Raw genomic sequence first — 25379 nt, 5'->3', positions numbered from 1 at the left:
CACATAGCATTTGAAAGAGGTGGAAATCCATTGGTGCCAAATTTATAGATAACTCTTCTGCTCCTCAGAAATATCATATGTGAAATGTGTATAATTTAACGAATGGTAGTTTCTTAGAAATTATGAAGTAATATGGGAAAATGGTGTTTGTTTGAAATATAATTTTAAAATTACTGCTTTTGATTTTTGTAAGTACACTTTAGTATCAGAATCTTGAAATTCATATATGCCTCCTTGGTAATTCTTCTGTAGTAATCCATAATAATTATGTATAAAATCCATTATATTGTCCTGTATTCCAAATATAGTTCATAGACTTAAATAATATAAAATAAAATTATGTGAAATTATATGTAAAGATATAAAATTATAAATTGGTCAAAATATTTCTTTTATATTTTTATTTTTATAATTGGAAGATGCCAATTAAAATTTTTAATTGATGCAATTATAATTGTCCATTTATTATAGATTAGATGTGCATGGGTTCTAATTCCAAGAATATCTATTCAATCTATTCAATACATATACATATATATTTAACTAAAGATTTATATATATGTATATATATATATATATGATATATGTATATATATATATATATATGTATATATATATTATATGTATATATATATATATATATATATATATATATATATATATATATGTATATATATCATCATCATCATCGTTCATCGTTTAACGTCCGCTTTCCATATATGTATGTATATATATATATATATATATATATATATATATATATATATATATATATATATATATATATATATATATATATATATAAAACTCTGGGATATTTACATTGTATCAAACACTTTCATCTGTGTACATAAGTTTCTTTATTTTCAGTTTCTTTGATTCTCACTACCATTGCTTAAAATGTCTTCTAGTGTAAAATTGAAATTATTTTCTTTCTATAATTTCAAAATGCTGAGAGAAAAAAGATTCGAATTTAAGTCAAGTTTATGTTGGTCATATAGCATATTGAGAGAAACTCTGACCTTGAGAGCATACAAATATTTTGTTATGTCGTATAGTTTAGGGATATTAAATGCACTTACTAGTAATCTACTGGAAGTGTACCTGCTAGAATAAGAATAGCCTGGGCAAAGTTTAGAGAGCTCTTACCCCTGCTGGCGACAAAGAGACTCTCACTCAGAGTAAAAGGCAGACTGTATGACGCATGCGTACGAACAACCATGCTACATGGCAGTGAAACATGGGCTGTAACTGCTGAGGACATATGTAAGCTCGCAAGGAATGAAGCCAGTATGGTCCGTTGGATGTGTAATGTCAATGTGAATACCCGTCAGAGTGTAAGTATCTTGAGAGAAAAGCTGAACATTAGAAGCATCAGTTGTGGCGTGCAAGAGAGACGATTGCGCTGGTATGGACATGTGGTGAGAATGGATGAGGATAGCTGCGTGAAAAAGTGCCACACCCTAACAGTTGAGGGAACCCGTGGAAGAGGTAGGCCCAGGAAGACCTGGGCTGAGGTGGTGAGGCAATACCTTCGTACATTGGGCCTCACCGAGGCGATGACTACTGACCGAGACCTTTGGAAATGTGCTGTGCGTGAGAAGACCCGGCAAGCCAAGTAAGATCGTTGCCAGTGCCCCTGGACTGGTTCTTGTGCGGGTGGCACATGAGATGCACCATTTTGAGCGTGGCCGTTGCCAGTACCGCCTGACTGGCTCCCGTAGGATTTTCGAGCGAGATCGTTGCCAGTGCCCCTGGACTGGCTTGTGCGGGTGGCACATAAAAGACACCATTTCGAGCGTGGCCGTTTTCGTGCGGGTGACACGTAAAAGCACCCACTACACTCTCTGTGTGGTTGGCGTTAGGAAGGGCATCCAGCTGTAGAAACTCTGCCAAATCAGACTGGAGCCTGGTGTTGCCATCCGGTTTCACCAGTCCTCAGTCAAATCGTCCAACCTATGCTAGCATGGAAAGCGGACGTTAAACGATGATGATGATGATGATGATGATATATATATATATATATATATATATATATATATATATGTACGTTTATATGTATATGTGGTAGTGTATATCTATAAATAGACCAGTTTAGTCTGAAACAACAGGTCACTGAACTAAACTGCAGCACTCTGCGTTTGTATTGAGTATTCCTTCTCTGGATTGTGACCAGAGAAGGAATGTATATATGTTATACACATATTATAGGTCCTGGCGTGGCCGTCGGGAAAGAAGCTTGCTTTCCAACCACATAGTTCTGGGTTCAGTCCCACTGCCTGGCACTTTGGGCAAGTGCCTTCTACTATAGCCTTGGGCCGACCAAAGCCTTGTGAGTGGATTTGGTAGATGGCAATTGAAAGAAGCTTGTCGTATATATGTGTGTGTTTGTGTTTGTCCCCGTCACTACTTGACAACTAGTGTTGGTGGGTTTACGTCATCATAACTTAGCGTTTCGGTACAAAAGACCAATAGAATAAGTTCTAAGGTTAAAAAATAAGTCCTGGGGGCGATTTGTCGACCGAAAACCCTTCAAGGCAGTGCTCCAGCATGGCCGCAGTCAAATGACGGATACGAGTAAAAGAAAACGAATGTATACATGTATATATATATATATATATATATATATATATATATATACAATGTGTCCACAAAGTCTGGGTACATAGAGATTAACACATACTTTAAGAAATTATTATTTCTTACATTTAATTGTTTATGTTATGATTTTATTTACTCCATGTACCCAGTCTTTGTGAACACCCTGTGTGTGTGTGTATATATATATATATATATATGTATGTATGTATGTATGTGTGTGTGTGTATTTTAGGACTATTCAAATCGAGCACAAATTATGTATTATGTGCGCGCGCACAAATACACACGCTTTAAATTGTCCCAAAATATACGCTCATTTCTTTTATCTAAATCAACCAACCAGTTCTGTACGCTTTCACTATCAGTGTCGCGTGCTCATAACATATATACAAACATAGAAGCAGCCAGCCAGACCTACCCCTCTCTTTAAAATAAGGGAGGTTATATTGCATATTGTTGTCCCTGAAATGCGGAAAACTGGGATGTTCATACATGCACAGGTCCTCATATTAATTACAATTGCTTATACCCAATCTAATATCCGTTTTATTTTTCAATAATAATGAACGAACATAGACGTACACATAGATATACATATTGTACATGTTTGTAAGATCAAATCTCCCTCCATTCAACACATTCACGGGCACATGCGCTTATGAGTTAGTGTGATGCACACACACACAGTTTTATACACGCTGTTTTCTTGGTGAGTAAAATGTTATGTTAAAATTTCTAATAAATATGTATACGAAATTCCGCTGAAAATCCTAAATAGATGTTATGTTCTTCGCACGGTCTCATCTATTTGCATTGTCATCATTACTAAGAGAGCATCTCGCGATGAATTTCGTTGTTTTCAGTGCAGACTGATTTGTTGAGTGCAACTGGGCTGATAATTATCGAAAACTGTTGCAGCTCTAAAGATTCTGCAGAAGTGACAGAGACAAAGAGAGAGAAAGGGAGGGAGAGAGAAAGAGTGTGTGTGTAAAGAAGAAAGAAGGGAGAGAGGGAGAAACTGCTACAAGAAAACACCAATATATATAGAGAGAGTATCTTGTATTGCGGAGGGGAAAGCCTGCCTTGCCATTACAATAGAAGTGCTTACTATATAACGGACCATTATTTATTGTTACTATATACCATTTTCTTTTATTTAAACGAGGGTTTTTTTTTAATGTTTTCTTCAGATCTATTTATTCATTATTTATCCCTGTGGAACTTAAATTAAAACAATTATTAAAAGGTAAGTCTTTAATTTAATATAACCTATCTTATATTTGAGATATATATATATATATATTTATATATATACACACAAATAATATATGAGTATATGTATATATATATATATATATATATATATATATACAATATATGAGTATATGCATATATATATATATATATATATATATATATATAATTTAGTTTTATTTAATTCTATATACGCATATCTCTGCTTAGTCATACCTTTCAACGTAGAGAAGAAATTTCATGTATTACCAATACAATATTTTCTTCGAAACACAGCTTCATTTTTGGTTGAAATTGGCAAATGTTCGATTGTCTCAGATTTTCTCTTTCTCTGTATTTACTAGCGTAGCACGCGCACACATGCACATACTTATATGTACACACACGTACACATACTTCACTTCAAAGAATTTCTCTACCTTTAATAAATAAAGACCCTTAGTGGTAATATACCTCTTTAAATTACTTCTCCTACTAGAACTACTGTTGCTGCTGCTATCTGTTGGACGTTCTGGTTATTTGTTTTATTATTTATTATTAAGCTTTCTTCCACTTGTTAGTATCCGAACCGTCAGCATATGTATGATGCACCTAGACTGCTTCACTTCAACGAACAACAACAACCTGTCTCTTCCGTCATTTACTTTCACGATGTTGCAGCTTTATAGCTTTTATTAGTCTGCCCGTCTTGTTCTATCTTTAGATTGGTGACACAAAAACATACAGTATACTGGTTACCGATCTCTAATCTATTGATTGATCGATCTTTCCGTCTACCTGTCTTTTCCTATTTCTCACTCTTATACAGTTTCATATCTATCTATCTATCTATCTATCACTCTCTTGTCTATCTATTTATCTATCACTCTCTTGTCTATCTATTTATCTATCACTCTTATCTATCTATCTATCTATCACTCTTATCTTTTTCTTTCTATCTATCTATCACTCTTTTCTTTCTTCCTTTCTATCTATCACTCTTATCTTTCTTTCTTTCTATCTATCTATCACTCTTTTCTTTCTTTCTTTCTATCACTCTTATCTTCCTATTTATTTATCTATCTATCTATCCATCACTCTTATCTATCTATCTACCACTCTTATCTATCTATCTATCTGCCACTCTCTTAGCTATCTATCATTTATATATATATATATATATATATATATATATCTGTCTATCTCTTATCTATCTATCTATCTATCTTTCTATCTATCCATCCGGTATATACACTCGCTTTATGGTCTCCTTTATTCCCCTTTTTTAGCGACCAGTAGATTCTCTCTCAGCCAGCTTCCTACGCACTCATCCCGACAAGATTTGTCATCATTTATTCAATGAAGAATCAATGCAAGAACATTTATTTCCATACGCATGAGCCTAAAACCACACGCACATTGAAACACTCTATAACATCTGAGTCTGTCCGTCTGTCTCCCCCCCTCTCTCTCTCTATATACATGCATATATTATGTGTGTGTGTTTATGTATGTAACTCGTGTGTTGGCAACCGTGTGTCCTGAACGTTTTGAAATTCCGCTTAATGCTGTCGCTTCTACTTTGTTTATGGTGGAGCCAGTGATGTGCGAACGTACGTGTATTTCTGTTAAAGGTCTGTACTCGTGATGTTTGCTCACGTTTCGCATATTTTCTTTCTCTTTCGTCTTCATTAACACAAATACAAACTTCCTTCTTTCATAATTTTATTTCTCGCACGCTCCCTCTATTCTGTATTAAAAAAAAAATGGGCAAGCGTTATTCATAAATGAATTTTATAAAGAAAATATCTTTACATTTAACAAGTACCATAACGGACAAATCTGTGATTATGTTTTTCTCCTGTTGAATTGCATGCTTAAATATCTAGCCTACGAAATAGCACCACATAATCAAACGATGACAGCTCCCTCCTATGAAGACCTGACAACTAGGGAGTCGATAGAAGGCGTACACTTAAGACTAACATATTCCGGTAATGCATCTACGGTGCGAAGGGAGTTTAGGATAAATAAACATTTTCTTCATATTTATTTCTTACGTGGATTATAGTTTTATAGTTGTGCTGCCTTGTGAAAAAAGAACCACCGAACATGCCAGTATTGTTAAAATTCTATGAAAGAGTAGAGGTACCAAGGTCTCTCTCTCTGTCTCTCCCACTCGCTCAGCCCGTCTCTCTCTTTCTCTCTCCTTATATATTATATATATATAACGAATATATACACACACATATATATATAATATATATATATATAACGAACATATATACATACATAATATATATATAACGAACATATATACATACATATTAATATATATATATATAACGAACATATATACATACATATTAATATATATATATATATAACGAACATATATACATACATATTAATATATATATATATAACGAACATATATATATATATATAACGTATATATATATATATATATATAACGTATATATATATATATATATATATATATATATATATATACACCCCTACATATACACCTGTATGTATATACACATACATATATATATGTAAATGTAATATATGTATAAACACACATTCGTGTGTGTGTGTGTGGGTGTACGCGTGTGTACTCGCACACACTTATGTACACATTAATATGCAGTTATGGATAACTTTCACGTTAGCTTTCGTTAACTTGTGCCCAGGTGGGGAAGATTCCTGATTAATACCAAGAACTTCCTCGCCACATATGTTTCCATATTTCTACGAGATGTGGTCGGTTGAACGAGCTGATGTAAGGTTTACGAATAAAACAAAGCATTTCGACTCCTGAATGCGATTACTTGACATAACTTATTTTGTGTATTTCATCTTTTTGTTTCAAAATTGAGAAATCCATCACTTTCTTCCTATTTTCCACTCTAAGGGTTTTCTATTGAAAATAAATATCTACGAAACACATGAAATAAAGGAACTGATTCCCGTGTGAGTATTTTGCTTATTCTAACTTAGTCACTGATTGTTGATATGGTACAACATAATTTACAGGACAATAGTGGTGATGGCGAAAGTCATGAGATAAAATCGTCGGCTGCACGTGAGTTCAAATCACGCTGATGAAAGAGAGAGAGAGGGGGTGGTTAAAAGTGACTGATCAATTTCTAGTTAAGTTTGTAGCCATCACAGCCAAGCCGGTACTTGTGTACTCCCTTCAGGTGAATATGATAAAAATATAATGTGAAAACCATCTCGTAAAGATACACAGAAAATCTTATTTCCCCTTTTAAATCTGATGTCCTAGAAATAATTGTTAATTTTATTACGGGGTCAATAAAATGAGTAGCAGTTGAGCACTGGAGTAGATGTGGTCGATTAACCCCATTTCCTAACAAATTGCTGGCTTTGTGCCCAGTAGATCGACGGGATGTAAGCATGGGATGAGATTTTGTAATGTCTATCCCTTCTTAATGGGGAAGAAAATGAGCACAGTCTTAAATCCCTTTATTTTCATATTTTATTTATTTCCTTTTTTTAGTATTCATCCGCTTGGAATTACAATTCCAAATGAATTTTGTTTTGTTTTTTTCACAAAAATATTTCAATTTTCATTCCCCAACTCCATGCTTCCTTCATTCACGATGAGGTATATCTAGCTCTGTCAAATCTCCGCTAAGTATCGGTCAAAAGACCTTGTAATATTTTAAGGTCAAGCTGGTGGTTTGGCAGAAACGTCAATGTCGAGAAAAGTGCTTTGTACTATTTGTACCGGCTCTTCACGTTCTGAGTTAAAGCCCAGTAGTGGTCTACTTTGCCGTTCATCCTTTCGGCGTCGATAATAAAAAATATGTCAATTACTAAATTCAATGATATCGACTTAACTCCGTACACTCAGAAACCAATTCGGAGTTAAGGTCCTTACGTTTTGGGTTTTACATCCCGCCAAGTTCAACCTTTACCTTTTACATTTCCAGGATCGATAAAATAACGCACCAGAAAGTTTATTGAGATCAATATAATCGATTATACTCTTCTTCAAAATATTTGGCATTGAGTCATTGCGAATATTTATTCACTTTTAGAGTTCACATCCCGCCCATGTCAACTTTGTTTTTCATTCTTTTGTGCTTGTTAAAACAAGTTCTTGTTAAATTATTGGTGTATGCACCCCACTTCACATTCCAATTTATGTCACACCATGGCTACATTAAAAGTCATTGTTAGATCGGAAACCATTATTTTTCTTCTTGAAATTGGCATTTTAAAAATATTTTGTACCTGTCGTCCCGGCTGGTGTCCATTTGCAGTTGATCCAAGGGAATCACTAAGCTAGTCAAGCATACTAAAAGTAACGATCAGGTTTCTATCAAATTACATCCCACTGTCAAAGAAAAAACAAACAGACGAGACGTTAAATTAATGTAGTTCAAGGTTTACGACGTCTGAACGAAAACGAAGGATGATCAAACTTGATTTGGAATACCTTAAATCATAGGCTGATCTGAACAATAGTGACTGAAAGTAATTCTCCCCCCCCCTCTCTTTCAAGGTGGGTGTCTGTACCTCTCGTATCCGAACGTTTCCTTGGTAATATTTGACACGACGTAAGTAGGGTACCAATGATATTTTCCTCAGTCTTTGCCCTTTCAAAGGTTAAAATCAGATGAAACAGAAAATTATCCTTGAAAACATTCTTTAAATCAGCAGATTAAAAAAAAAAAAAAAAGGGTTAACGAATTTGTGATTCAGGAAAGGATTCACAAAAGTTTTGATTTCTCCTCCCCTCGTCTTCATTTTCGTGTGTCATTTGCAATTGGTATGCTTCTCTACATAATCTAATCTTACCACTTAAAAACCATCTAATCTCCTCAATGAAGGAGCTTCAACATTGTTGTTTGGTCTACTAGAAGTAGGAGCCCAAACTCCCTTAAAGCACAATACCTGTTCTTTATGAAGAGAGGACATTTGAATAAGGTTGTCCTGAATTATATGTCTGAAAAAGAGAAGAAAGACAAATGAGTCATATTTGGAACGTCTTGTCTGCACAATCGGGACAGATATTATGATTAAAAACAACCTCTATATTAATGAATCTTTGAAAGTAGTGTAAAAGATGATGTTAGTATCAATTAGTTATTTTTTTATATATAGTGACTGTTTATTGACTTTTTTTTTGTCGATTCCACTTCCATACAGATTCCTTTCAAGCCACACTTTTCGAGAATTTGATTATTTTCTTTTCAAATACATTCACACATTCTATGGTGTGTTTGCCTGTGTATTTACACATATCAGTATACACACACCACACACAAACGTCTACTTACATACATGCGCTTACATACATATATGCATACATACATACACACATACATACATACATATATACACACATACATACATACATACAAAGACACGCACACATACATATTGTTAGATATTCACCCTTTGGCGCTCAAATCCTTATTGAGTTATGAGGTGTGTTTTAGGCATTTTAAACCTAGCATGGCCGATCCTTCAAACTCGAGGATCGGCCATGGTTTCTTCCGATAAGAAAGAAAACAAGTCGTCCCTTGTACTGGTACTTTATTTATCGGTCCCGCTCAAACATTCACACATTCATTCACTCAAGATAAGAGAGGCATTACTTATGACCTTTGTAACTCGCGCCGCGCCAGGAGTGGAAAAAAAGCAGCCGATCGTAATATTGTTGATGTTCAGCTGGAACATTCGTAGCTAGGTGTGTGGCAGTTGGAAATTTCCAGAGATTTAAAAAAAAAATTTAATTTAGAAAGGAAGAATTGGATAAATCACATCAGTATATGAATTGAATGCGTGCACAGTTTAATTCGTCACTCGGTTTAACACCACGGTCTCGTCTTTGGGTGTCCTTGTTGGTTGGAAGTCCACTCTTTTGCAATAATCTTCTGTGAGAGCATTGTAGTAATACTGTTTCCTATATGACTCGTGGTTTCCTTTTTCCTGTCTTCCTCCTCTGTACCAATCTCAAGTGTGGTTGCAAAGGTCATGAGTGGTGCTTTGAGTAAACCACACGCGCACACATACGCACGGATGCATGTGTACGTATGTATATTCATGTGTGTATGTGTGTGTGTGTGTATGTATGTATATATATATATATATATATGTATGTATGTATATATGTGTATGCTTGTGCATATATATATATATTTGTGTGTGTGTGTGTGTGTATATATATATATATATATATATATATATATATATATATATATGTATGTATGTATGTGTATATATAGGTATGTGTATGTATGTATGTGTATATATAGGTATGTGTATGTATGTATGTGTATATATAGGTATGTGTATGTATGTATGTGTATATATAGGTATGTGTATGTATGTATGTGTATATATGTATGTGTGTATATATAGGTATGTGTATATATGTATGTGTGTATATATAGGTATGTGTATATATGTATGCGTATATATAGGTATGTGTATATATGTATATATATATATATAGGTATGTGTATATATGTATATATATATAGGTATGTGTAGATTTATATGTATATATATATATATATATAGGTATGTGTAGATTTATATGTATATATATATATATATAGGTATGTGTAGATTTATGTGTATATATATATAGGTATATGTATGTGTGTGTATATATATATATATATATGTGTGTAAAATCAAAATAAGCAACAGGATATCCAGAGGTATGTATATAATATATATATATATATATATATATATATATACACATACACATGTATATACATTATGTCCGCGTGCGCGCACATAATGTATATACATTATGTCCGCGTGCGCGCACATACAGCTATATGTAAATTATGTATGTATATATATATATATATATATATATATATATATATATGTACACACACACACCATGTACACGTAAACCGGCACGTTTAAGTTACTGACTAGATGTTTCTTCAGTCATGTGGACGGGTATTCTATTTTCTGTTTAAGCAGGTGAACATGATGTGTGCATGTGTCTGTATTAAGCTTGTATTCTCATACCTACTTGTCTGTATGTCAACTTTTTCTAGTTTATCATCTTCGTCCGTTATGTATCTCCATCAGCCCCCGCAGCGACACTAATAATTTTTCTGTATTCCCCTACTTACTCCCCTAATATTACTATACCTACCATCATCATACTATTCTCGTACAAATATCTGATGATGTCATCGTCTTTCTCTTCCTCTTCCTCACTCTTCTCTCTCTCTCTCTCTCTCTCACACACACTCTCTCATACCCTTTCTGTCCTCTTTGTAATGAAACGAAGGCGGACGTCTTATATGTTGCTGGTTGTGTGTCTATGGAAACCTAACCAATTCTTTTCTGACATTCATCTTTGCTGTATTTTTCTTGTTAGCCTGACACATTCTCTGATAATAATTACCTCTATTTGCTTTCTTTCTCACCTTTTCACTTCTCACTCTTCTTCACTTTATTTTATTCTTGTTTCCTTTTCTTTCCTCTAACCACTCTTTTCACTAGATGTATAAATGATTTTTCTCTCTTTCTCTTTACCGATATTCTTTCTTAATTGTTTCCTTTTTTTTCCTCGTCCACTTCTCCGTTTCCCTCTCTGCCCTCTGTATTTCCTTCCTTCTATTCTCTCCTCCCCACTTATTCCAATTAATCCTTTCTTTTATTCTTTCCCTAATCTGACTCCTGCCCAATTGTGTCTCATTTTATACATCCATCTCGAATTCCCCCTCTGCCTTTCTTATAACGAAGAGGCTTCTAAATTGTCGTTCGTCATTCTAGAAATAACAACCTAATTCTCTTATATATATCCTATCGTCTTAACAAAAATAGACAAGGTGGTCATGTAAGGAATAACATTGATCACGAGTTTATGCAGAGCAAACCTGGTGCTAAACAACAATTTGCTCCTGTTCTCAGTTTCTCCTACTCGTAGAGCTCTATATTGTCTGACCTTTTCTGATTTCCTTTCCTCTTACCTTCCCGATTCTCATGCCTCACCACCCTTCATTCATTTCTAAATACTTACCCACCACTATAGATTAACTTTCTTAAGGTGCTTCTACGTCAATGATGGACAAATTGCGTAGTCTGATGATGATCCATGTCTAATGTTGCTTCCCGTAAAAGATTTTCCATGTCTGCTTTGCGTGTTCACTCGTAGCTAGAAACAGTAGCTAAATTTTCAAATCGTTTTAAAATATGAATGACACATATGTAGTTTTAGGCATACTATGTATGAAAATAGAGCGATATGGGCATAAGTGGAACACCTTTACTAAAGAGGGTGCCTGAAGGGCACGTGCCCCCTCAAGAAAAAAAGTGCACCCTTCTAAATAATGTTATTACACCCGTTTCTCCTGGAATTGTATTCCCTTTTGACCTTGTGCCCTCCCTTCGAAAAATTCCTGGGACCACGCCAGTTCGCTCATACACAGCTGTGCTTGACCAGGGTAGACTTGGTGGGATAGACCAGAACAATCATTTTTTTTGTTCCAGCTAACAAGAGAGCTTCATCATGGTTGTTTGACCTGCTAGAAATAGCAGTAGATGTTCATCATGTCACACACCCTACTGTCTTAAAATGAATTACATTTTAAATGTAGTCTATACACTATAACAAACAGGACTGTTATAGCACTGTCTTCTGCTCTGTCCCTTTTACTCGTTTTCGGTAATTTATTCGGTACTACTAAAGCAGCACGGTCCCGAACGCGCAGTCGATCCTAACCCTAACTCTATTCCTAACCCTAACCCTAAACACGTATTCATTTGCACACGCGGGTTAGGGATAGGGTTAGGGACAGGGTTAGGGTTAGGATCGATCACTCAAGACTAGCTAGCGCGGACGCGCGACTGCGCGTTCGGTACCGTGCTGCTTTAGTAGTACCGTTTATTCTATAAACCAGTCACTACATTTCATCCTTACTCTCTTTGAGTTCTAATTTCTCAAATTTCTTCGTTTCCTGTTTTCTTTCTTTCCATCTCTCCTCTGTTTTTCTTTTCAACACACCTTGTATTCCTTTTACTTTCTCTTCTTTCCTACTTCAGTCTTTGTGTGTATTGTGGACTAGCTCTTCTAAAGTACCACCACCACCACCACCATTTTGATCATATTAAGCCTAGGTAGGAGCTTCCATGTGGTTGCTGAACCTGCTAGAAATAGTAGCTAAATCTTGTTCTAATCGCTGCTTACAGAAAGGAATACATAAAATATTGTAATCTTAGATATATAGAAAAAGATGAATTGGTCACAGTTGGAATGCCTTCGACGACAGATAAGGCATTTTGCCTGATATCTTACAAATTCTTCCAATCCACTCTCTTGTTCAACCTGCTAGAAACAACAGTTGAATTTCCTTAAAATCACACCCTATTATCAAAAATAAAAGAGAAGACAGACAGGCTGGATGTTATGGTCCTGGATATTGAACCTCAGAATAGAATGTTCATGATTTGAACATCTGTTATCATTTGTCTGCTTGATCGGAGCTGATCTGATGCTAAACAACAGCCTGAAAATATGTAGTGAAAATTTCTTCCTGATTTTTAGTCCATAACTCCAAAGTGCATCTGCTATTCCAGTGCATTTGATGTACCAGTTATTGTTGCTTAACTACATTGGACGAAGTCCTATTACAACTTCCTACTTGTTGAATGAAACCAGTTACCATATGATGCTGGAATTTGTGGATTCTGTAACAATGTTTAGTTTCAATCTTGTTCATTTTCACAAACAGACTTTCTGAATTTACACCAATCTTCCAACTTTCCAACTTCTTTTTTGTAGTTCTTCAGTTCAACAATAGAAACTACATTGTTACTCTATAGAAATTATAGAAATTCCCATAAACAACTAACTCTTTACTCTTTTACTCTTTTACTTGTTTCAGTCATTTGACTGCGGCCATGCTGGAGCACCGCCTTTAGTCGATCAAATCAACCCCAGGACTTATTCTTTGTAAGCCTAGTACTTATTCTACAGGTCTCTTTTTGCCGAACCGCTAAGTTACGGGGACGTAAACACACCAGCATCGGTTGTCAAGCGATGGTGGGCAAACACAGACACACAAACACACACATATATATATATATGTATATATACGATGGGCTTCTTTCAGTTTCTGTCTACCAAATCCACTCACAAGGCTTTGGTCGGCCCGAGGCTGTAGTAAAAGACACTTGCCCAAGGTGCCACGCAGTGGGACTGAACCCGGAACCATGTGGTTGGTAAGCAAGCTACTTACCACACAGCCACTCCTACACTTGTATAGAATTTTTAAAAATTTGCTTAAAGAGGATTGATCTAGAGAAGAATGTTGAAAAAAGAATTTTGTGACAATCAATCTGTCCCAAATCCACCTCAAAGCACACTCTACCTTTTTAATAAAAGGACACATTGGTTAATATGAGCCTATATACAAATATATGCATATGTATTCTCTTTTTTTTTTAAATTTTATTTGTTTGTCATTTGACTGCGGCTATACTGGAGCTCTGCCTTGAAGGGTTTTAGTTGTACAAATTGACCCCTGGATTTATTTTTTAAGCCGAGTACTTATTTTATTGGTCTCTTTTGCCAAACTGGTAAGTTATGGAGATGTAAACACACCAACACCAGTTATCAAATAGGGGACAAATACAGACACACTCACACATAGATACATACATACATGCATACATACATATATATATACATATATATATATATATATATATGTATAATAATATTAGGGACAAAATCCAAAATTACCGGTAAAAACTCAATTAAAGTCAATTTATAAAAAATTAAAATTAAATTGAGCTTTATAGATAAAATATATATAAAATATATAGTTTTAGGGAAAATAACCAAGTTTCAAGAACTCATCGATGAAAATCCACTATCACATATCGATGAGTTCTTGAAACTTGGTTATTTTCCCTACAACTATATATACATGACGGGCTTCTTTTAGTTTCCATTTACCAAATCTACTCACAAGGCTTTGGTCACCGTAAGGCTATAGTAGAAGACACTTGCCCTCAAGGTGTCACACAGTGGGACTGAGCCTGGAACCATGTGGTTGGGAAGCAAGCTTCTTGCAACACACCCATGCCTATGTATGTATGTATGTATTTATATATATATCTATACATACATATATATATATATATATATATATATATATATATATATATATATACACATAAATATACATATCTATACATATATATATATCTATACATATAAATTTGACATGGGTGATTCTTTCTTGTCTTGGGATTCACGGTCAAACGGCTGGGTGGAATTGCACGAAAAATTACACTCATGTGTAGAATGATCTGGTGGTGATGCTGGGCTTTGTATTTTTTCATAGCTCCCATGGTTACCAAGATAATCTACTATAATAATACTCTTGTATTTATGAATGAGAAAGGAAGGGGTGATGTCATACTTGGTAGTGGGATGATGAAAATTGTATGCTGAGAAAAATAAATCAAACAGTGTTTCAACTCTGTATGAATATATGTGTGTGTATGTAAAAGGTGGAGGTATGTGAATGTGCGTGTGCATGCGCAATGGAAGTGGGATGGTTCTTACCACAAAGCCACACCTGTCTGGAAAAAAAAAAGCATCTCATAGCTGGAATGCTTTTCTGATCATAGGTCTGCTTGACCAGAAAGTGCATAAAGATCACTGTTAAAATTAGCTTCTGTTAACTGGATATTTGGCTCTGTTTTTAGGGCAAGAAAATAGTCTTCTTGTGTGCTAATATTGGATTTTTTCTTAACAAGCCAGCAAAGGAGTATCTATATTTTTGTTTGTCCTGCTAGTATATAGCTGCCAAATCTCTCTGAAATCACGCACTACTGTCTTAAATAAGGAAAGTACACATTTGATAATGTAGTCCTAGATACATCTAGAAGGTCACAACTGAAATGCATTTAATCATTGGTCTGCTCAATCAGAATCAATTAGAGACTAAGCAATAACATTTAGCTCTCTCATATATTGCCATAGCAATCTGTTGAGATACTCAGTGCTTCATATATTTTTCATGCCTTATCAATTTATGGAAGATGGGATGGTGTTAAAGAACTTTGGAGATCAACATGTATTAGATAACCAGATATTTTGGAATTGTTTCATCAGAAGTGTAGAATCTATGGTCCCATTATTTTTATATGCTCACAAACTCAAAGTCAAATTTATCCAATTTGTACTTCACTATGATTATTTCTACCAATACCAATTCTCTGATCTGTATTATTCACTTAGTACTATCTACTTTAACTTGATAATAGCTGCATAATCTTCTGTGAAGTTTCAAGATAATCTCTTGTGTAGTAGCTGGATAATCTGCTGTGTAGCAACTGAATAATCTGCTGTGTAGTAGCTGGATAATCTGCTGTGTAGTTGCTGGATAATCTGCTGTGTAGCAGCTGGATAATCTGCTGTATAGTTGCTGGATAATCTGCTGTGTAGCTGCTGGATAATCTGCTGTGTAGTTGCTGGATAATCTGCTGAGTAGTTGCTGGATAATCTGCTGAGTAGTTGCTGGATAATCTGCTGAGTAGTTGCTGGATAATCTGCTGAGTAGTTGTTGGATAATCTGCTGTGTAGCAGCTGGATAATCTACTGTGTAGTAGCTTGATAATCTTCCATGTAGTAGCTGGATAATTTGCTATGTAGCAGTAGCAGCATAATCTGTTGTGTAGTAACTGCATAACAGCTGTTTAATCTGCAATATAATAGCTGTACATAGTCTACGTAATCTACTCTCTAGTAATCTGTATAATCTGCAGCATAGTATAATAGATATATAACAGCTGTTAAACCTGCTGTGAAGCAGCTGTATAATAACTGTAATCTGCTGTAGAATATCTGAATTATTGATGTATAATAACTGTATAATAGCTCTGTAGTCTGATGTAGCTGTACAATAGCTTTATAGTCTGCTGTATAATACCTATATGAGAGTTCTATAATCTGCTGTATAATAAATGGATGAAAGTTATATAAACTGCTCTCTAATAGCTGTATAGTCTGTTGCCTAATAGCTGTATTATGAGCAGCTGGTGCAAAGGATAATGCCACCAGTGAAGCAGTACCTAGAAGATAATCTTCTTACTGTTGTATAACATGTTAAAAATAGCAGCCAAATCTTCTAATTAGATCCCTCAAGCATCTTAAAGAAAGAAAGGAAGGGATGAAAGATAATGTCTTAGATACACTATGCTTTAAAATTGTTATATTTTGAGCACCTTTTGATCATAATTCTATTGGATCAAATCTGACTGGGGCTAAACAGTAATGAGTCAAATGGACTCTTGACAAGTGGCTTTCAACCATTTTTTTGCCTATGTACCCCTTTTGATTCCTGTTTTACTCTACAGGGTATACATAGCCATTTGCTGCATATATATATATATATATATATATATATATATATATATAAAATCTTACTTTATTTTTATAATTACATATTAAGAATTGTATAAAAGAAATTAAAATATTGCACATAAATTTTAATAATAAAATTTTATTTGGATCCTGGTTGAAAGCCACTGATTTAGGTGGTAGCTCATCCTGCTACATATAGCAGCTAAATCTCTCATAAATGAGATCCTTTTTTCAACTTAGTAAAGGACAGAGACATCAAATAATGTGGTCTTAGATAAAGTATATCTGAAAAAAAAAATAGCAATAACTTTGACTGGCATGCCTTTGTTCATAGGTCTGATGAATTATGGCTAACATAGGGTTACAAACGACTGTTAGAAACAATAGTCAAATCTTTCCTAGATCATACTCTACAATAACACAAATAATAAATAAAAAGAAAGACGCTTGGATAATGTACCTCTTAAAAATAAAATGGAATAGTCATGGATGGACTGCCTTTGACAATAGAGGCTAAAGAACAACATCCTTGACAATAAAGGCTAAAGAACATAAACAAGAGCAGTTATAATATTCACACGATCACCTCTGTGGTTGCTGAATCTGCTAGAGATGGCAGCCAAAATCCCTCAAAACACTACACTTCTACCTGTTCTCTTTAAGATGGAAATAACACATCAGGTAATGTAATTCTAGATACAGATAAAATGATGACAGGGTGGTCAAGGCTGGATTGCTCTTGTTTATAAGTCTGCTCAGCGAAGGTTGATGTGCGATTAAATGGCAACAAGCTTGTGAAGATGAAAACAGCAATTGCCATTGATAATTAACTTCAAAGAGAGTTTGCATTTCTGCTAGTATTCTAACAATTGATGTAGCTGCTGCTGTTATAATCATCAGGGAATCATTTTCTTGAAAGCTAAACAAGGAACATCAACTTAAAACAGATGTTTCTATGTTATTTCAGCAACTGTTTCCTAAAATTTCAGTAGCATCTTCTATCTTTTTATTCTTACTGTCTAGCATCTCTATGTTCTCTACGTCTACACACACACACACACACACACACACACACACACACACATATATATGTGAAATTAGCAAATATTCAATTAATTTAGCAGATGCTAGTCATAGTTTAGTAATTGAGCAAAAAGGATCAGTTCTATGAGACTGTCTTGCAGACTACATCATCATCATTTAACATCTACTTTTCCATACTTGCATGGGTCAGATAGAATTTGCTGAAATGGATTTTTTTGTACAGCTAGATGCCCTTCCTTTCACTGACCCTCACCTGTTTCCAAGTAGGGTAATATTCCGCATGACTTGACATGTTTTCACAATCATTGGAAATGAAGGATACCACTTGCATGATGGTGACATTCATTTGCAACTATTGCATAAAATCAAGACAAGAAGTCAGTAAGACACATACATATATATACAACAGGCTTCTTTCAGTTTCATCATCATCATCATCATCGTTTAACGTTCGCTTTCCATGCTAGCATGGGTTGGACGATTTGACTGAGGACTGGTGAAACCAGATGGCTACACCAGGCTCCAATCTGATTTGGCAGAGTTTCTACAGCTGGATGCCCTTCCTAACGCCAACCACTCCGAGAGTGTAGTGGGTGCTTTTACGTGTCGCCTGCACGAAGGCCAGTCAGGCGGTACTGGCAACGGCCATGCTCAAAATGGTGTATTTTATGTGCCACCCGCACAAGAGCCAGTCCAGACTGCGGAGCTATTATACCAAATCCACTCATGAGGTTTTGGTTGATCTGGGGATATAGTAGCAAACACTTGCTGAAGGTGTCTCACTCATCATCATCATTTTTTTATGTCTGTTTTCCATGCTGGCATGAGTTGGATGGTTTGATGGGGCTGACCAGCCAGGGAGCTGTCCAAATTCCAATTGTCTGTTGTGGAATTGGTTCTACAACTGGATACCCTTTCTAATGCCAACCACTTTACAAAGTGTACTAGGTACTTTTTCCATGCCACTGGCATGGGTGCATTTACATAGTGCCAGCATGAGTGTATCATCAGCCACACTACCTTGCCATCAGCATCACTTCCTTTAGGAAACTGGTACACAAGCTATAAAGGCTTCATGAAGTGGAATAGAAAACTGATTGCAAATATTAAGTGCTTTCCCAGTGAAGACTGTATTTCTCTGTGTACTCTGGACTTGTGATCAGAGACTTCAGTGTAAGAGTAAGATCATTAGAGGAAGGAAGGTATGGAAGCTGAAAAATCCTTCAGTAATATGTAGGATCCAGGAAGTGCTGGTTGATATGTATGACAAGAAGGGTAAGGAGGTAGTTGCTATGAGACTGCCTACTACAATTTACAGGTCAGATGTCTGGTTGGAACAAGGTTCCAATTAGACAGAAGGTGACATGGTGATGGAATGGTATAGTAAAAAGAGATATGAAGCTGAAAGATAGGCCTATAAAGATGTGGATATGTGTGTGTATAAATATTAGTATTTATGTGTGTGTGTATAAATATGTGTATATATGTGTATGTATATGTGTGTATATGTGGTTATCTATGTATGTGTGTAGATATGGGTGTGTTTGTATTTATGTATACATAAATCTATATGTATCATATATGTGTGTTTGTGTGTTCAAGCATATATATTTTTATTTTCCTTTGCTGCTAAGTAGCTTATAACATTCAATTTCCAGCAATTATTCTCGAAAGCCTCAAAACCAAATTTTTGTAATGTAAATGTATTTTCTAAAATGGCATCCATATTTTCTGGCTATTTTTAACTTGAGTTTGTTTTTTAATAGATGCTGATGGTAACATTTGTCTCAGATTGTTTCCTATTAGAAATTAAAGAGTTCAAGACACCTTCTGCATTCATCTGAAAAGCAAGAAGTAAATTTTAGTGTTAACATATGACTTTGTCTTATATCCTTTTTAGGGTCGATAAATTAAGTACCACTCAAGCACTGTGATTGATGTCATTTATGTGCCCATCTCTCTCAAAGTTTCCAGCCTTATGCCTATAGTAGAAAGGATTTATTTAACTATTGTACCTGTTTCTCATAGCAATACTATATATATGTTTATCAAAAATATACATGCGACTTCTTATTCATGCTCTTTGTAACCCATGCCGTACATTTTCTGTAGTTATTAATCTTCAGTTGTCAACCACGTACCATTATTTAAATGATTTTTGCCAACCACAATCTTCATATTTTTATTATGCAGCTCTGTTAGGTTTCTTCAGCAGTGTATGAGGCAGAGGTAAGCGGTCTCTGGTGAGTTTTAAATGTAAGATGAAACTAGTTCATTTGATCATCAGTTCAGTCTTCCACTATAGGACCTCATTTATTTACTCAAGTACTATATTAATTTATCTTGTAGATTGGAATGCTCCTAAGAAAGTTGTTTATATACATAAGCTTTTGTATAGCTAAGACTAAATAATGTAATACATCTCCCTCATTTTACTTGTCCCTACTTCATCTCCCAGCCTAGAATCATTGCACACTTTCTCTTCTGTTTTCATTTGGTTTTAGGAACATTTTAGGCTCTGATTCTTGCACATTACAATGTGGTCTTTACTCGTACAAGTGCCCTGAAAAAGGCAACCGGTACACTCTGTAAAGTGATTGGCATTAGGAGAGGAATCCAACCGAAGTAGAAACTATGCCAAAGCAGACATTAATGCTCAATACAGTCCCCCAACCTGTCAGATCCTGTCAAGCCATACAACTCATATCAATATGGAAGCCAAACATTAAACAATGAAGATGATGATGTCCACCTTTTGTCAAAACCATAGTGTGTGATTCTGAAGAAAATTTGACTGCTATTTTTAGCAAATCAAACAGTCATACAGTTTCCTTCATTGTGGAGTTGTTATGGCATTATGACATTGTAGTGTGTTGTGGTTTAACCACAGGTCAGCTATTGGTGAATTAACATATGACCAAAGCTGTTCTGGTTGAGCCAGGAATTATTTTTTTTACAGACATTGTCTGTTTAGAACTCTATTATCGATTAGTTCCTTTCCTTTTCAATACAAAAATGTTGAATTTTAAGTAAAATTCTTAGTTGCTATTTCTAGTAGGACAGGTGACTGAATAGAGGCTTTGGCATTGGTTTGTGTTTGTATTTTAGATGTTGTAATACCTACCATAGCTATTACAGTAAACGCTATGGCAAGTTAGCAAGGAAGCCTTGATGTGGTTGCTAGAACTGCTAAAAGTAGCTACCACATTATATCTGTTTAAAAAAAAAAGGTGGGACACATTGCACAATGCAGTCTGTAAGAGTAAAAAAAAAAATTTCAATGGACTGTCTAAGTGCCTTTAATCATATATCTTTGTTCAGTGTAAACCTAGGGTTAAAGAATAACATCTACTTTAACAGAAACTGCTACTGTAATGAGTTTATGGTGGAACATCAATATGGTTGCTTGACCCGCTGGAAATAGCTGGCAAATTTCCCCCCTAAAATGGTACCTGACTACCTTAAAAAAGACAAATTGGACAATGTAGTCCATATGATATAAAAGAAATTGGATTGCTATGGTTGGAAAGCCTTTGATCACAGGTCTGTTCAATGAAAGATCTAGCAATAAACAAACAACCAACAGTTGCTACAGTTACGAAGGCAACCATTACCACAGTCGCTAGGATATCAGCTATAACAGTTGCTATGATAGCAGTAACATCACTGCTTGCTTCAGTAGCTCTTCAGTAGTTACCATAGCAACAACAATAACAACCACCTCTAGAAATTGTAACTCAAATTAGTAAATAAAATGCTTTGTTAATTACATTTTATAAAATTGAATTTGTAAGAATTAAAAAAAAAAAAACAATGCATGAGACTGTAGTTGTTTGACCTGCTAGAAATATAGAAATAGCAATCAAACCTCCCTTAAATCATGCTTGACAGTCTTAACAATAGGACAACGAATGATTTAATCCTAGATACACAAAAAGATGCTTGATTAAACCTGACTTGGAGCTAAATAACAACAGTTACACACACACACACACACACACACACACACACACACACACACACACACACACACATACGTGTGTGTGTGTGTGTGTGTGTGTGTGTGTGTGTGTGAGAGAGAGAGAGAGAGAACAAGAATTAATGAATGAAATAGTTTATTAAAAGCTATATATATAATCAAAATGCAAACTATTAACTGTTTATTAATATTCCAGTCTATTAAGTAAACTAAAACTAACAATAAATATATAATGTCATATTCATGTATAGCTAACATACATATTTAGGCAAGCTGTAAAAATACTATATTGCGTATACGTTGAGAAATTTTGATAAAGAAGTCAAAAGTGGTGATTGTGGTGGGATTTGAATAGCATTATACCCATGCATAAAATAAAAGATAAGATAAAAAATATTACTGGCTTTTAGGTACAAAATATGGGGTCATATTATATTTGAGGTCACATTGTACTTGAGTATATACATTTGAGTCCATTGGTTACATCATTAGGCTTTTGTCAGCCTAGAGTGACGATCAAACAAACTAGTTTCATCATATTTTAAAACTCATCAGGGATCTCTTACCTTGATTTGTTTTTCTTTTTTTTTTTTTCTTTCCTAATTTATCAATATTATTATTGATTTATCAGGACTGAAAATGGGCAGAATCAGCAGAGGAGAAAAAAAAATGCATCAAAGTGTTTAGTTGCAGTTTTATGATTTGTGTTCACATCCTGCTAAGGTCAAGTTTGCTTTTTATTCTTCTAAGGTTGATAAAATAAGTACCAGTCAAATAGCTGGATTGATTAAAATAGTTGTGAAAATAATTAATATTATTAAATCCTGCTGAGATTAACTTTACCTTTCATCTGTCTGGTGGGGTCGATAAAATGAAGTATCAATCAAATACTGAAATAAATTTAATTGACTATACCCTACCCCAAACGGTGTGGCCATGCTAATGGTAGAAATCAATTTAAAATTATTGATAAAGATGGTGGATTGTCAAAATTGTTTGAGCATCAGACAAAAATATATGTGTTATTTAGTTATGATTTTTCTTTCTGAGTTCATATCATACCAAGGTCAACTTTATTTTTTATCTCTCTCCAAATGATAAACTATAGTATCAGTTGAATATTGAAGTCAGTTTAGTTTATTAACTCCCTCCTCTGAAATTTTTCAGCCTTGTGCCTAAATTAGGATTTTTTTAAGGTTGCTGGATTGAAGGAATTGTTGGAGGGTCACCAAAATGCTTTGCTGTTTTTATTCTGAATCGTTACTTTCTGAGATCAAATTCTGCCCAGGTCAATTTTCCCTTTCGTCTTTTGGGTGTTGATAAAGTACCAGTTGAGTCCTGGGATCAGTGTAATCAACTAACTCCTCCCCCAAGATTTCTGGCTTTGTGCCTAAAGTTGAAAGAATAATGATGATGATGATGATGATAATAATGTAAGGAAACAGAAAAGATTGAGGAATACCAGCTACTGTGGGACGAGATAGGCAAGTTATGGGGCATGAGTAAAGTAATGGTGATACCGGTGGTAATTGGAGCATTAGGAGCAGATTTCCAAGGGCTTTGAAAAACATATTAAGAATATTGGAGCTGCTGTGAGGCGCGAGGTGATCCAGAAGACAACATTGTTGGGTACAGCTTGCATTCTAAGGAGAGTATTGTGTCTTTGAGTCGCTGAAGAAGGCGCTACTTGAAACTTTTGGTAATTTGTTATTGCCTGTGTTCAAGTAAAGAATAACCAGTAATTAAAAACTGAGAGTCTTTTTAGAATAAGAACAATAATAATAATAATTATTATTATTATTATATAATTCATTTTTCAGAGCTCTTGATTTCACTTTCTCCGGCTAATTCTGTAAGAACAGACAACAACCTGCTGCCAAGAGCCTCACAATGATACTTAACATCCAAGCAACATATTATTATTATTATTATTATTACTATTATGGTGGTAGCTGGCAGAAATGTTAGAGAGTTGGACAAAATACCTAGCCATATTTTTTTGAGCTCTTTACCTTCTGATCCCAAATCCTGTCAAGGTCAGCTTGCCTATCATCCTTTCGGGATTGATAAAATAAAGTACCATCCAATTACTAGAGTCAATGTAATTGACTTGTCCTCTGCCTCTAGAATTGTTGGCCTTGCCACATAAAAAGCACCGGTACTGGTACCACATAAAAAGTACCCAGTACACTCTGTAAAGTGGTTAGTGTTAGGAAGGGCATCTGACTGTAGAATCCATGCCAGAGCAAACAATGGTGCTTGGTGCTGTTGTCTGGCTGTCAAACTAGCCAATCCATGCCAATATGAAAGATAGAGGTTAAATGATGATGAAGATTATTGTTGTTGCTCTTATGGTGATGGATTGACAAATTATATGTCTTGAGATATTTCACTATGTCCTTGTACATTCTGAGCTCAAATCTTACCAAGGCTAACCTTGTCTTTCATCCTTCTGACTTTGATAGAATAAATTACTTGTCATGATTGATATAATCTACAGGGTGTCCACAAAGTCTGGCTACATGGAGTAAATAAAATCATAACATAAACAATTAAATATAAGAAATAATAATTTCTGAAAGTATGTGTTAATCACCATATACCCAGACATTGTGGACACCCTATATAATTGTGTCCCACTCCCCAAAGATTTGAGTCCTTGTGCCTGTGCTTATTTATGATGCTTATTTATGTTGTTAAAATAAAAACCAGTGAAACCCAGGTCAATGCAATCAGCAATAACCACTTCCTTCAGTTATTTACTTCCTTATCCCTATGTTAGAGATTAGAATGTTTTTAACCTTGTGTGTGTGTGTGTGTGTGGGAAGGTGTCAAGAGAATATCAGAAAAATTACCTTGCAGCACTCACTTGTGTATTTTTACACCTAGAGAGGAAGGTGAAGGTAGAAAGGGAGTGCTGCTCTCTAGTTAATTAGCTGAAAGGTGTGTAAGTGTAGTGAGGCTGGTATGGGTGAATGGACTTATTCTATGCATGCACTTGTAGGCTTAACAATACAAATGGGAGGTAGTAATTATCCTTAGTAGTCAAGTAATCCTGGATCTGTGAGGTTCTGAAGTAACTTTAGGTATTTGTCCCTCTATTTGAACATCTCATTTGAACTT

At 35.0% G+C, this 25379-nt stretch overlaps 1 protein-coding gene across 28 annotated transcripts in view; it reads left to right on the top strand.

Moving 5' to 3' along the window:
* The first annotated feature begins 2869 nt into the window (after nt 1–2869).
* The window catches only part of LOC106879466 (uncharacterized), a 281512-nt gene continuing 259002 nt past the window's right edge, over nt 2870–25379 (top strand). For 8 of the 28 annotated variants that reach the window (XM_052971432.2, XM_052971425.2, XM_052971428.2 and 5 more), the window contains exon 1: nt 3690–3847. The gene's annotated coding sequence lies outside the window, so the exon portion shown is untranslated. Of the gene's footprint in view, nt 3311–3689; nt 3848–5315; nt 5469–6754; nt 6814–25379 lie in introns of those variants that run through there. The other 20 variants (XM_089360061.1, XM_089360027.1, XM_089359933.1 and 17 more) reach the window with 10 other exon arrangements.

Source organism: Octopus bimaculoides, chromosome 1 (genome assembly GCF_046866305.1).
Source record: "Octopus bimaculoides isolate indiv1 chromosome 1, ASM4686630v1, whole genome shotgun sequence".
Lineage (NCBI taxonomy): Eukaryota > Metazoa > Mollusca > Cephalopoda > Octopoda > Octopodidae > Octopus > Octopus bimaculoides.
The sequence above is the reverse complement of the archived record's forward strand: the minus strand, read 5'-3'. Positions and strand labels throughout refer to the sequence as shown.